We start from the raw sequence: 10,946 nt of genomic DNA on the forward strand, positions 1-10,946 counted from the left end.
AATGCGTCATTTCAATCACTTTATTAACTTCATTACTTTGCACATATTTAATGAACTGAATATGTATAAAATGTGATAGCAGTAAGGTAGCATATTTTCTCATGGTGTGAAAAGAATTTAGGTTTTAAATGTTTACGTGTAAATAGCCATCCAAGAAAGTCTACGTGACGTATTGGGTCCAAGATGGTACAAATGGCCTCTTCTTGGCTACGGATCTTATTGCTCTTAATATGCCCATGAAATGCAATATGCCCATGAAATGCGGTACGTAACAATTTGATACCTTATAATAGAAATTAGAAAATCATGTTGAGCTAGCTTACAAATGCAACACCCAAATCCATTAAATGCAGTGATTGAACATAGAATCAACTACAAGTTGACTTGCCATGTTTGAAATTCATTTCATGACTCCCGGAGGAGTTCGCAAAAATTGCCGTAGCGGACGGTATTTCACGTCCACTAGGCGGGGTATTGGTAAAAGTTTTCAACTAGCAATAATCGCACCTCGGATAAACCTCATTGGTTACGATATTGCCACTGCGCAAAGGTAACATGAAAGTGGAGACGGATATATTTATAAGTAAGTTGAAATCCAACTGCTTATGAGTACCTTCATAATTTTGCAATGATTGGAAACTGAAACACTGTCTGTAATCGGAAGACGACCAAAGATATTTCTTCTGTGCAGCGATTTTACAGTTGATGGCGCATAAGTAAATAATGTATTCTGCAGACAACAATATATTGTTCATTGTAGTCAGAAATCAGAGCTCCTAAACGTAGTTCTGTAGCCTACCAACAGAGGGCAGTAGTATGCATAGCATCCAGAAGGTCGGTCAAGATCAGTGTCTACACGAAGTTTCTTTGCGCCGCGACAGAGGGCAGCATCAGTAGTTGGAACAGTTAAACAGTAGCTCAAATGCGTTGCTCAACTAAGTCAGCGTAGACTGCAGTCCCTGCCACTCCCTGCTCACTTGTTAGTTAATGAGATCACAACGCATGCTGAATTTAAGTTAGCTATTAGCTAATAACAATTGTGTCTTACAGAGTTAGTGAATTTTCCACAACATGAGTGTATACGTCTCTTGTATAACCCACGCACATTCGAAAGCATTGCCCCCCCCCCCCCCCCCCCCCAATCGTATGTGTATCGTGAGCGGATACAGAATTATTTTGTCGTAATTTAATTATGCAGCCTTTAGATTTAATTGTGTGCTACACTCCCCTTAATAAGCCTTGTGCGGTACATACACTTCGCACGAGACGAAGGAAAAGGGGGCACGTGTGATGCTATTCACTTTTACTCGTGGATGCTGGAAATGTATTGCGAACTAATTACATTTATCGACGTATTGGCCCTATGGATCTAGGATTGTACAGTGTGCAAAATATGTTGACCTATATTTAACCCTAGATTACTAAACCTTCGTAATATGTAGGATTGCAGTGGTTCAGAGATTGAGTCTACACATTTTCTTACAACAAAGTCTCATATATTATCTATTCCTGATGAGTGTTTTGATTTTAGAAAATTGATTTCTTGCTGTACTTCTTAGATATTATCTGGTATGAGAAACATTTGTGCTATCTGCCTTTTCAGTTTTGGATCTCATGTGTGTGTGGGGTGTTATTGAGTAGCGTTTTATTCCAAATTTTTTCTGTTACGTTTACAAAATAACTTTTTTTTTAACACATTGACCACAGTCTTCGATTTACTTCCATAAATTCAGTCATTCATTCATTTTAGTTTTGTTAAATTCATGTTTCTGTCTTTGCAATATTTCAAACAGCTTTCGTTTTATTGCTTGTCTTTCTTATTTATCTGTCATTTTCAGCATTTTGGCATTTTTTTTGTTACCTTCCTGATGGGTGTTTGAGTTTTTAAAATACCATTCAAAGTCAGGTGCTGTGTGACATACGTAGTAACTCTGTACAGGAATTGGTTGTTTGCACATGATTTTATAATGCCTTGTGCTAGTTTTTTCTGTGTTAGTGATTTTTGACCTAGTTTTACATGAAAATGTTACATCAAAATAGTATTTAATTGTACCAACAAAGATAGTAATTTTGCCAGATGTATTACCAGTACCATAAATCTGTTACTACGATTCTATTTTAAATTATTTCAAATTTTTTTGATCATTGTAAGTTCTGCTCTAAAATGTGATTGTGAGTTTGTAGGCATTAACTCTTTCAAAAGGGAAATTTATGGTTTGTTCATTGTTGTCTCCAAGCCCAGGCTTTACTATTTCTGTCTGTAATACTGTTGCTTAGAGTTTATTATCATTTGAATTATGTGGTTTTTGCTTAACAAGATTGTTGTGACTTTCAATTTGAGAGAGAGACTATGAAATTAAATAGTTCTTTCCTTACTGTGTGGAGTTTGCTAAAGCCTGTGTACTGAAATAACCACAGATGAGAATCATTTTCTTATTTCTAAGAGATTTATGTGTTCTCCATGTTGAAGAAAGTTTGTCTCCATCAGGTTATCTGTAGAGCCTCCTACAGTTGTTTTGATTGATGGTAATTAGTACCAGTAATTCTGTATCTGATATTTCAGAATCCTTTTTAACTATTTACTGTCTTTTGTTATCCTGTGTGTTTGTAAGCTATTCCATTTCTGATGAAGATACAGTTTCCACCACACTAGAGTTGCTTTCTACAAGTGTAGGCTGCCAATTTGTTTAAAGTGCACTTACGATGTCGGTGGCTTTTCTGCTTCGTGCTGCTGTTGGCAATATGTTTCCTTTGGTCATAGCCACTCTGCTGATAGAATAAGGTACTTAGCCAATGAGAATCACCGAATTTGACGACTTACGTTAGTAAAAAAGTATGACTTCTGTCATCATCAACATGTATAGCATGAGTTGATGATTGTATCATATGTTTCTAGGAATGTGACAGGATTTCTTGGGATGTTGTTTCACATTCCAGTGTTACAGGCTGCTTGTGAGTTGTCGAAGCCAATAGATCTGACTGGAGGAAAACTGGTGATGAACTGAACTGTAGCACAGCTGAGTGATTGTTTCAAAAACTATGTGGAGTATTTTTGAAATGTTCCAATGTCATTTTATGGGAGCTTCTGTTTTACGATATTCTGCACGAATGTATTCCAATATACTGCCATGTAATTTCATACATCCAGTGTCACGGCGATATTTATCGAACGCTATTTTGTCACTGGTTTTGCCATCTTGTCTATTCACCATGTTATAGAATAACCTTGCCCATATCCCATCTTTCACCATGCAGACAGTTGCCGACTGCTGTACACATCACAACAGCCACCAGCATTGTTAAGTGCTGTTTTACTGCCAATTCATAGTTTGTTATTTTTACTGTTTTTAATACCTCCTCTCTTAACCAGTGCTCATTCAGACAGTACAGAAGCATCAGTCAACTAATCCGAAAGCATTATTTTCAATTCTGTTAATGTATTGCCTAATCAGTTTACCTTGTTTTTTATAAATGCTTACACATCTGCCAGTACTTTACTGCAAGTTTTAGAGCCTAACCTATTAAGATGCAGCCCATTCTGTGCTAGGCATTTACTGGTAAAAAATTTTAGATATAAAAATACTGCCATTAAAGTGTCACACTGTTCTTGATAATAGCACTTTTCACTATCCTGGATGTGGGGTAATCATTTTTGCCTGTTATGATAATGTTTCTTGTTTTGTTTACAAGCTAACTTTTACTGCAGCTGTGGAGAGAATTAATCCACATGCACACCTGTATATATTTTATTGCTGGCTATGGGCTTAACATTCTTCACACTTTGTTTGGTCCTCCAAATGTTTTTGCAATCTATATTCATTTGAAATGTTGTTGTTGTTGTGGTCTTCAGTCCTGAGACTGGTTTGATGCATCTCTCTCAGTAAAGCTGCATGCCCTCGGGAAAAATTACGGCTGTAGTTTCCCCTTGCTTTTAGCCGTTCGCAGTACCAGCACAGCAAGGCCGTTTTGGTTAGTGTTACAAGGCCAGATCAGTCAATCATCCAGACTGTTGCCCTTGCAACTACTGAAAAGGCTGCTGCCCCTCTTCAGGAACCACACATTTGTCTGGCCTCTCAACAGATACCCCTCCGTTGTGGTTGCACCTACGGTACAGCTATCTGTATCGCTGAGGCACGCAAGCCTCCCCACCAACGGCAAGGTCCATGGTTCATGGGGGGGTCATTTGAAATATCATAATCGCAAATCAAACATTGATTTTTACAGAAAGTTCCTGGCGGATTAAAACTGTGTGCTGGACCGAGACTCGAACTCCCGCCGGAGTCCCCCTCAGAGACTCGTACTTGGGACCTTTGCCTTTCTTGGACAAGTACCTCCATCTCCTTCCTTCCACTTGATTGCGAATGACAAGGGTCCCAAGTTTGAGTCTCGGTCTGGCACACAGTTTTAATCTGCCAGGAAGTTTCATATCGGCACATGCTCCACTGCAGAGTGAAAATTTCTTTATTGATTTTACAGTTAGGGACATCGATGTTATTTTTAAGTTTCTGTAGATTTCATTACAAAGTATAAGTTCCAGGTATGTGGAACAAATCGAGGCAGTTAGTTTATATTTGTGATAAACTTTACGATGTGTTAACATGTCAAATGAACAAAAATAGAATGTGTAGCCTAAAAAATTGTATTAAGGCCACGTACTGGCCATTTACAGGTATTTTTCTATATAAATAACTAATTACTTCCATTAAAGAATTACTCTATGGTGTAGGAGGAGTTGTTCAGGAGAAATAAATTAAATCTACATTTGATAACACTTCCAGTATCTGTCAGTTGCTTGTTGTATACGTTAACAGAAGACAATCACATCATAGAAACTTAATCAGTATGATGAATTACCTATAAACTTTAACGGTGTTGCTCAGTACTATTCATGATTACAGCACCTAAATTTAATCACGTAAATTAAAAGAAGGCTGGAAATTTGAATAAATGGCTGTCCTCTTGGCTACATTAAATTCATGCTGTTTATTTCCTATTGGTGTCTTAATGTTTATTGGATTATAGTGATACTTTTAAAAGACAATGAAGTGTGGCACATTTTGTCATGGGATCGTTTAACTGATGCGAGGGATTTACTGAGATGCTCAGCGAACTCCATTGGTGAATTTTATGAGAGGCTTTGTGCATAATGGAGAGGTTTACTAAGTGAGCACTTTCCGGGAAGATTTGTACAACATATTGCTCCCTCCCACATACATCTTGTGTAATAAGCATGACGAGAAAATTTGAGAAATTGGAGCCAATACTGAGTCTTACCAGCAGTCGCTCCTCCCAAGTGTCATTAGCTAGTGCAGCAGGATAGGGGAGGTCAGTAACGGTACCAGCAGTACCCTCTGCCACATACCAGTAGGTGGTTAGTGCAGTATGATGTAGATGTAGACAAAAAACTGAAGAAGATAATTCCGTAATATAGCAAGGAGTGTAACTATGTAAGATAAGCCGACACTCTTGTCTTTGTCAACACAATGATCAGTGCTTCTAAGGGCAAAACCTATTGAGCTTAGCTTCTTTATTAGTTTTAGGTTTATTTGTTCAGGGATCATTTTAGAGTGATACGTGATATACCAGTTAAATACATGAAAAAACATATTTGTAGATGCAAGAATGTACACACATATGCTTAATGAGGAGAGGACAGATGGCTAGCCATGGCCTCTTTGGAGCAATCGTCTCTCCCTTTGACTGAAGTGATTCAATAAAACTGAAAAAAACATAAATCAGGATAGCTGGACAGAGCACAGATTTCTGTCCTCTCGAATCAGGCCAGTGTATTAAAAAATGCACTACTTCATTCCAATGTACTTAATGTAAGAAGATTGTAACATTAATAATGGCCACCATTTATTTCCAACTTGTACAAAGGAGATACAAGTTTTGAAATTTTACTGCCCTTCGTAGTAGTCACCAGCATTGTGTATAACCCACTGCCAGTGAGAAGTTGTACAATGTCCTTAACAGTACCAATTGTATTGATAGTTTGAATGGAGTGGTCTGTTGTCTGATGAATCTCTGTAACAGTTCTGAAGCAAATGCCATGAAGTGCTTCTTTCAGTTTAAGACTCAAGTTGAAGTTGGCTTAAGTGTGAAGAGTGTAAAGCATGGTACAACACTTCCCAGCCCCATCTACAAATTGGGTCACCATGGGTGCCTGAGCATTGTCCTGCAGAAAGTGTCGCTACTTCATTGTTTAAGCTGTTCATTTTTAGAGCACAGTCTGATACCTGCTTAGAGAAAGAAGCAGAACAGTGCTTGGGCACATATGGCACAAGTTGTGATTGATTTGTTCAACCATTGTGGTTGGTAAGTGCTGTACCTTCCATCACTTAAGTCCTTGTGACTTCAACTTGATTCATAAATTGAAAGAAGCACTTTATGATGTTCTCTGTAGAACTGTTACACAGACTTGTTGGGCAATAGATAACTCCATCTGAACTATCAACACATCCGGCACCAGTAATGATATCCTACAGCTTCCACATTGCTGGCAATGGATTATACACAATGCGGATGGCTTCTTTGAGGGACATTAAATCTTTGAAACATGTCTATTTTGTACTAGCTGTTATTAAAGCTCCAACCTGTGTACAGTTGTCTTACATTTTTACGTGCTAGGGCGGCTTGAAAAGTTCTTGGAATGGAATAGCAAAAAAGTATTGAAACTTTTTTATTTTTCAATGCAGTCTCCTTGTAGATCAATACACTTGTTCCAGCAATGTTCCAGTGCCTCGACCCCATCACAGAAATGTGTTTGCTCCTGGCCTGCAAAATACACTATGTGATCAAAAGTATCCAGAAAATGACTTAAAAGTTCGTTAGCCCCTCCATCGCTGTTTCTGGAATCCAATATGGTGTTGGCCCACCCTTAGCCTTGATGACCACTTCCACCCTCGCAGGCAAACATTCATTCAGGTGCTAAAAGGTTTCTTAGGGAATGCTGCTTCATGGAGTGCTGCACCGAGGAGAGGTATCAATGTTGGTTGGTGAGGCCTGGCATGAAGTTGGCGTTCCAAAACGCACCAAAGGTGTTCTATAGGATTCAGGTCAGGAATTGCTCTTAAACAGTGGAAAGCAAGAAGGTGCTTAAAACATCAATGTAGGCCTGTGCTGTGATAGTGCCACACAAAACAATGGCTGCAAGCCCCCTCCATGGAAAACATGACCACATCCTAACACGACTGCCTCCGAATTTTACTGTTGGCGCTACAAACAGTGGCAGATGATGTTCACCGGGCATTCGCCATACCCACACCTGTAATTAGATCACCACATTGTGTACCGTGATTCGTCACTCCACACAACAGTTTTTCCACTGTTCAATCGCACAATGTTTATGCTCCTTAGACCAAGCGAGGCATCGTTTGGCATTTACCGGTGTGATGTGTGGCTTATGAGCAGCCACTTGACTGTGAAATCCCAGTTTTCTCACCTCCCGCCCAACTGTCATAGTACTTGCAGTGGATTCTGATGCAGTATGGATTTCCTGTGTGATGGTCTGGATAGATGTCTGCTTATTACACATTATGACCCTCATCAATGTCGTCATCTGTCAGTCAACAGATGAGGTTGGCCTGTACGCTTTTGTGCTTTATGTGTCCATTCACGTTTCCACTTCAGTATCACATTGGAGGCGGTGTACCTAGGGATGTTTTGGAGCGTGGAAATATCACGTACAGATTATGCCACATGTGACACCCAATCACATGACCAAGTTTGAAGTCGAGCACCTCTTTCTGCTCTCTGTTGATGTGTAATGACTACTGAGGTCGCTGATATGGAGTACCTGGCAGTAGGTGGCAGCACAATGCACCTAATATGAAAAACTTATGTTTTTGGGGGTGTTGGGATACTTTTGATCACATAGTGTAGTTGTCAACTCAGGCTATCAATTCTTTATTTGAAGTGAATCTTTGTCCACCAAGAAAAATTTTCAGTTTTGGGAAGAGATGGAAGTGGATGGAGCCACATCAGGTGAATAAGGCAGGTGTGGAAACAATTCATACCTCATTTCGTGTAATTTTGCCACGGCGATGGCACGTGTGTGGGTGCGCATTGTCTTGATGGAAGATGACTTTCTTCCTTACTGAACTTGACCTTTTTTTGCATAGCTTTTGTTGTAATTTGTCCAGGAGGTTAGCATAGTATTCTCCAGTAGTGGTTTGCCCAGTGGAGAGATAATCTACAAACAGAATCCCCTTCGCATCGTGGAACACTGATGCCATGACCTTTCCTGCCAAAGTAATTGTCTTTGCTTTCTTTGGTGGTGAAGGATCAGCGTGTTTCCACCGCTTTGACTGTTGTTTTGTCTCCGGGGTATAGTAGTGCACTCAAGTTTCATCTGTGATAACAAACCGGCACAAAAAATCTTGTTTGTTTCTCCTAAAACGGGCCAAACATTATTCGGATATGTCCATTCTCATGTGTTTTTAATTCAGCATCAAGAGTCACAGCACCAATTATGCAGATAATTTTTTCATTTCTAATTCTTCAGTTAAAATGTGATACACCATTTCAGATGACATCTGGCAAGTGTGAGCAGTTTCATGCACTTTCAATCGGCGATCTTCCATGACCATTTTGTGCACTTTTGCAATGATTTCTGGAGTAATGACACATTGTGGCTGACCACTGTGCAGATCATCATCTAAGCTCTTCCGCTCAAATTTAAATTCATTTGTCCTCTTGGCAACAGTTGAATATGAAGGAGCAGAGTCCCCCAGTGTACTCTGAAAATCGGCATGAATGTCCTTTGCTTTCATACCTTTCTTTATGATGTACTTAACCACTGCTCAAATCTCGGGTTCCCCCCAATCTTCGCAAATCACTTCGCAGGAACAACAGCTCTCTTCCAAGAGCACTGACGTGGCACGTGTTTACAGGCAACAGTCCAATGAATATCACTTGAAGAACTTGTTGTGCTAGCGCTGACCTCTTGTCGTGGTTCCAGAACTTTTCAAACCACCCTCATACATCAGTAAAGCTAGTTTAATAATATGAGAAATAATTATGCTCTGTTCATTTAATCTCTCAACATTGAGAACAGATCAGTTGAACATACCTCAACCATATACTGACTTTGAACCATGATGTGACACTGTGCCATGTTGTGTTACTAGTGCACAAACAGGACAACAACAGAACCTGACAGTTTATTAGCTTCACAGTAGATGACAAAGTAGTTTTCATCTTTCATAACAAATGTTTCATGTTACACTTATTACTGTAATTATCCATATTAAATGTTAGACCTTTCTTCAAACTAATACTGACCTGATACAACAGTCTATTTGGTGGGCCTGGCTTTCAGTTTGCTTTTTGAAGATAATTTATGTGTGCTCCCATGGTCAGTGCCACTGCTGTTTGCTGAGTAGTAATCCGTCTTCACGTAAACATTATCTTCATTTAAATTTGGAGTAATTGATGCTTATTTACAATGAACATTACTAACTTTTTTGGAATTAACAGGAATTTTCAGTCCTTGAATCTTGGTATTCACATGACTGCTAGGCAATGTGACTAGCAAGAAAGTCTTTTTAAGTTTCTTTTGAATTAGTGGGGACTCCTAATTCTTTTCTTACAATTGGGTGGTGTAATGTCTCTTGCAGCGGTCTCTCCGTGATATTTTCAGAAATTTTATAAATTATATAACTTAGTACATATCTCGAAATATCTCTTCTTATCTTACCGATTCCTAAACTTTAATATACGATGGTTATCAATGCAAAGTAGTTTCAAGCCCTATTATTCCTTGGAGTGTCCATTTACTCCATGGAATAGCTTCTATGCTATATGTTTTCTCTTATGAAAAGAACGAGGAATGCTTGTCGATTAGCCGTGAAAGGAGGAGGATGTATATGTATGTATTGTTGAGCTAGTCGCCATCTTGATGAGATTCTGTATGAGAAGGAATTTAATACATGAACTAAACTAAAGTAAGTGTGTTCGCGTATTATTTAACTGATTATTATTGACAGTGTCTGCTTACTATGCTGTGTTGCACGGGATCAGTGGGGAACGTCTGATTGACACTGGACGAACCTGCCATTTTGTATGCTCAAGACATCCAGTTTATTACAATAAATGGGCTAACACGGTCTTACCAGCAGATCTCCGGTCTTCCCCATGTGATCACCGAAAGTGATTATTATTACAAATGTTTTCAGGAGATCGACTGACAATTTTCGTCCCACTGAGACTTCGAAATTGCTTCACTGCTGTATGGAATTTAAGTTAAGCTCAATTTAATCAGGATAGAACAGTATTGAACTGTGTGAATGTGATAAGCCTGCTTTGTGAATGAAAATTCCCTTAACATACGCATGCTTTTACTATCCTGATCAGTGAAGCTAAATCAGGCCAGTGTGAGAGAGCTTTTTAAATTTTTTGAATACCACAAAAAAAAAAAAAATATTAAAGTGGCTTGTATTTTAGTAACCAGGGCCATAAAGTCAATACCGCAAAATAACAGTTATTGCAGTTCAAGCAGGCAACTCCTGCCACAGATGTGTAGGAAATGAGAAATTTTGTGCACAGACATTTAAGACTATAAACTGGATGGTCTCCACTGGTATGGAAATCTTACTCTGGAAAATCATGTCATCTTCATATCTAGGGAAATAACCATTGCATTATACTTGCTTAGCCAACTGTTGAAAATAGTACATAATGTTGTAAATAAATAAATCTATCAAATCCTTTAGCACGTATATATATTAACCATGTACATAGCATGACATTTGCAAAAATTGTCATGTGATGGTTGTATGCAAAAATGATGTGAATAAAGAAATAAATAAACTTCTGGACATGAAAACAAAACTCTCTGAACCCTAGAAAATCAGGACATTGAAAAATTAAGGAGAACAAACCTATTTGAAGTTATGTTTGTCCTGTATTATAGCTATGAATATTCCAGTTTCGCTGAAGATTTT

The 10,946-nt window shown here is 38.7% G+C and overlaps 1 non-coding gene across 1 annotated transcript; it reads right to left on the minus strand.

Moving 5' to 3' along the window:
* Positions 1 to 411: 411 nt before the first annotated feature.
* On the minus strand, positions 412 to 552 carry LOC124717496. Its single transcript, XR_007005762.1, has one exon. It is a non-coding gene; the product is annotated as a U4 spliceosomal RNA (small nuclear RNA).
* Positions 553 to 10,946: the final 10,394 nt, after the last annotated feature.

The sequence above is a fragment of the Schistocerca piceifrons genome, chromosome 9 (assembly GCF_021461385.2).
Source record: "Schistocerca piceifrons isolate TAMUIC-IGC-003096 chromosome 9, iqSchPice1.1, whole genome shotgun sequence".
NCBI classification, from domain to species: domain Eukaryota; kingdom Metazoa; phylum Arthropoda; class Insecta; order Orthoptera; family Acrididae; genus Schistocerca; species Schistocerca piceifrons.